At 48.2% G+C, this 4525-nt stretch overlaps 1 long non-coding RNA gene across 1 annotated transcript; it reads right to left on the bottom strand.

Annotated features, from left to right (window-relative positions):
• Positions 1-787: 787 nt before the first annotated feature.
• Positions 788-1931, bottom strand: LOC135383475 (uncharacterized). The gene is made up of 2 exons (XR_010419896.1): positions 1819-1931; positions 788-1375 (listed from the first exon to the last, which is right to left on the bottom strand). It is a non-coding gene; the product is annotated as an uncharacterized LOC135383475 (long non-coding RNA).
• Between the last annotated feature and the right edge of the window lie 2594 nt (positions 1932-4525).

The raw sequence follows: 4525 nt of genomic DNA, 5'->3' as shown, positions 1-4525 counted from the left end.
AACGGTGAACAAATTGCTGACATCGTCGCGTTTCTTGGACTGCGACAAGTGAACGGAATTAGCCTCCTTGTTGGGCGATAAGCGAAGATGCAGCATCCGCGATCACAAATGAAAACGTGTTGGCGGAATTCCGTAAAACCTTAAAGTCAGTTCAGGTACGATATGAGGTTCGGCTTCCGTGGAAGGACATCAACGCTCCCCTAAGCGAGAGTCGTACTGCGGTACAAAAGAAACTTTCCGGTTGATCAACAGCCTCGTCGTTGACAAGACTCTCACTGAGGAGTATGATCGAACCATTCGAGAGTATCTTGTGAACGGACATGCTGAGCCGGTTCCCACAGTGCAGCCGATGGTCCCGTGAGCACGTCTACTACATGAGCATCGTGACGTTATTCGACGTGATCCGACATCTACAAAGATGCAGATCGTTTTCGATGCATCGTCTCATTCGGTCACCGGCACATCGCTGGACGATCACCTTGAGAAGGGACCAAAACTAGAACCTGGTCTACTGCATATACTGGTTCGTTTCCGAACGCACCTGATTGGACTCACAGCGGCTATTGAAAAGACGTTTCTACAGATCAGCAGCGGACGACAGATATGTCCTCCGCTTGCTATGGTTTGACAACGTGACTAGTTGAAACATCGGTCAAAATCGTTCTGGAATTGTCGAGCGGCGCATGAAAGGAGTGCCCTTTAGTACAGCGGCCAGTCCAGTGCTCCTGTCAGCAACGCTGAAGCTCCCATTCAGTACCATTACTTGTGAGCTCAAAGACACCGCAGATGTCGTAGACACATCGTTTTATGTGGGTGACTTACTGACTGGTGCTACCGATGTGGAGACTTCGCTGTTGCTATACAATCACGCCAACACGATTATGAGGTAAGCACAAATGAGCTTGCGGAAGTGCTCTTCCAATTCCTCGGACGTTGAATGTGCAATTTTGAAAGACCGACGGGGTGTGATAGCAGTGGCGACTGTTCAGCTACCAAACTGCTTAGAGTCATAACGGATAACCGGAACGATAAGCTTGGGTGCACGTTGGACAACAAACTCAAGTTCGTAGAAGAAGTTGCTGAATCCAAACGAGCCGTCCTGCAAGCTTCTTCTAGTATTTTTGATACTCTCGGATTACTGAGCCCGTTCACAATCCGAGTCAAGCTGTTGTTCCAGTCTCTGTGGGCAGAACAGATCGGATGCGACGAACCTATGCCGAGGGGCAAGAAATAACTCTGGGACGAGTGGTGTAGCGGAGCCCCAGAACTAACCAAACTGGCCGTGGATGGATGTTTTCTTCCACATGATCACCAGAGCCCGCAAGTCCACATCTTCTGCGATGCCAGCCCAAAGTGCTACGGCGCAGTGGCGTACCTAAGAGTAGAAGGCGGAGAAGGATCTGTCACATCCGGAATGATTTTCCTAAAGTCCCTAGTAGCACCCCTTAAGAATTAATTGACTCTGTCTCGTTTAGAACTCATGGGGGATTAATGGCGGCAAGAATGTCAAGTTACTTAAAGCGTACCTCGGCGGGACTTGAGTTCCAGTGCTTCATATGGACGGACTCTACACTCTAAACCCAGTGACGGATAGGTGCCGTCTCATCAACTGACACATTTTTTTAAAAAAATGTGCCAGATGACTTCAAGAGGCCCGTGGTGCCTGCGAAAGTTGCAGGTGCTCTGCGCCCCCTGAAACAACGGGTACGACATCCCTGCTGACGCCAGGAGCCATAGTGTACCGGACATATTGAAGGGTTACTTGTACCCACTAATACGCGAGACAGATTACATCACATCACAGCTAGGTAGACTTACCTTAAGCAAACATTAAACCTGTACTTAAAAAGCAATGTTGTCATCCTTCTCAAAGGCGAGGTTGCAGCGCAGAGAACGTGCAAGAATGCAGCGAGGAATGCACTGCGGAAGAATACGCGCTGCCACGTCACTCCTCACCGGCGGAGCGCGGAGCAACGTAGTACGCTCCAACGAAGGCACACATATTCAGCCGGCACACGCATTATTCAACAAGCACACGAGTACACGGCTCAGGAGGCACACATATTATTCAGCGGGCACAAAGCCGTTTTATACACGTGACGGCTTTGTACCTGCTGAAATTTGGCGATGGGGATCGCCGTGCTTGCTATTTGATAACTGTTACGGCTGTTTCCAGATGGTTACGGGTGTGCACCGGCTGTACTTTCTCAGGGAACTTTTTAATCGGCACGTGTTCGTCACAGGATTTAGAGTGTATGATTGCTCTAAGTCTTCTACAGAGTGGAAGCTGTTTGTGAGCAATCGAGTGCAAGAAGTTCGACAGAGAACGGATCACTCAGTACTGAACATTTATAAGTGTTCAGTACTGAGTGATAATGAGTGAGTGAGTAATGATATCCTTATGTGCCCTGATTTTTGGAAACTGGAGGCGTACGCCTTCTTTGTGACAATTATGAACTGCATAAGTGTCACAAAAAAGGCGTACGCCTCCCATTTTCAACAAATCGGAGCAGATATCGATATCATTCGACATGATGGTTGGTTAGGAGCGTGCTTTGCGGTGAAGTTCATTTCTAAGAGTGTAGTACTGGCACTGAGAACCCTGCAGATTGTCTGACGAGAGGCTTGAAGACAAAGAAACTTACAGAACGGGCCATTTGGTGCCACGGGCGAGCTGGTTGGTGAACGATTTGTAAACCTGGTCAAACACCAAGATCGAATGGGACGCCAAAGTGGATGAAGAGAGAAGCGTGGGGGTCAGCCCCCTGCAAGTATCAGTTGAGCCTGGGACACCCTTGATGGATGTGTGGGAATTCAGCATGAATCGAAGACGAATTTGGGGTCACGCCTTGTATGGTCCGTTTCGTCAAAAACGCAAAAAAATCGGCTGGCGGAACCTGCGGGTCTTTGACCGCTGAAGAACTAGGGAATGCTGAAATTCAATAGGCGAAACATGCACAGTGTGAACATTACAGCAAGGAAATCAGAGAGCTCATGACTGGACAGCCGCTCTCATCTGAATCTAAAGCATCCGCTCTGTGACCCTACATAGTCAACGAAGATGCGTGATGCGCTGGAGTTCTGACACTGAACAGTAACCGTAACCGAACCGATATTGGTTTCGGTTTCAGTCCCTGCTTTAAAGGGACGGTCTCGTACCCCCTGCCCCTTTCGTAAAGTGTACCATTCGATTGCCCTTTGTTGAAAATGGCATACTGCTAATTTACCCGACAAAACACGCCACAGTTATTAAATAACGGAATTAAATTGATAAAGATTGCAGAGCATGCCGCGGTCTGTGTTGGCAACAATAAGAAAGGCCACGTCGCCCTGCGGGTAAGTCCGTGATAGGATACAGAAATCGTCTGCTTTTGCGCGCGCTTTTCATCGACGTAAGCAGACGACTTTCAGAAGTTACTGGGCACCGCGGCAACTCTCGTACATTTTCTTTCAGTTCTCAGGTGAAAAACGCGCATTCTAAGTAGTGGCAAGCATGGTGGTTCAGAACAACTATGTTAATCCTCAGAGACAAGTTAAAAGTCGCAGAACAACCCCATCCACAATCACAAATCTGAAGTCGCTGGCCATCGGCGCGCGCGGTCGCATTACAGCTCCGACCAAAAATATATTACGCGCGCTTCCATTACACTCCCTGTTGTACACTGATCATGGTTCGAAATGAAGTGTCGCTGACGACGTACATGAAGAAGGAGCACGTGTTTATTTAAAAACCGCATTAAATACTCGCGGAAAGAAAACACGTGACTTATCTTGCACGTATCCGATTGTGCGCCACATTATGGGAGACCCCACAGTCAATGCTCGGACAACATTCTCCGCTCGCGGAGGTATACGCCTGAGTGTCCCCATTTCGACAGCAAAGGGGATTACCACTGATCTCGATTGTAAAAGGCTGGATCGCGGATAGGGAGCGCGAGCGTGATGAAACCGGCCGCCATCTTACTGTACCCACAACAGCCGCCGCAGCGATCACGGCAACTTCTTGCAATTACGGTCGTACCAACCGTACTGGCAAGGTTACAGGGCCTAAATTTATACAGGTGAGTCACTCTTCATCGAGGAATAAATAGGCGTCCATTCTGTATATTTAGTTGGCCATTATGAAGTGTTTTTTTGCCCAAAACGAGCACTGGATGCAGGTTGCTTGATCGCTCTTCCGATGTTCAATCGAGCACATTTGCATTTTACCCGGCGGCAAATACAGTTTGAGTGCATAATATGCTTGAAAGAACACGTTACACTGCACAGGTAGTGTTGTCATCAATATATGTGCAAGCACTCTAGCGCTCTTTTGCATGCCTTGCTAGCATGGTACACGGTGTTCTCTGCGGAAGCAAGTGCCACATTCATTTCTTTGAATTACCTTCGCGCACAAGTTCGGTATTACGTCGTAATGAGACCACGATAATCACCTTTTTTCATGTATTGGTATTGTTTTGTGCCTTGGTTTGATTTGTGACAAAGAATTCTACGTAACGGTGGTGTGGTGCGACTTGAATAACGC

This window comes from Ornithodoros turicata, chromosome 2, assembly GCF_037126465.1.
Source record: "Ornithodoros turicata isolate Travis chromosome 2, ASM3712646v1, whole genome shotgun sequence".
Classification (NCBI taxonomy): Eukaryota; Metazoa; Arthropoda; class Arachnida; order Ixodida; family Argasidae; genus Ornithodoros; species Ornithodoros turicata.
The sequence above is the reverse complement of the archived record's forward strand: the minus strand, read 5'-3'. Positions and strand labels throughout refer to the sequence as shown.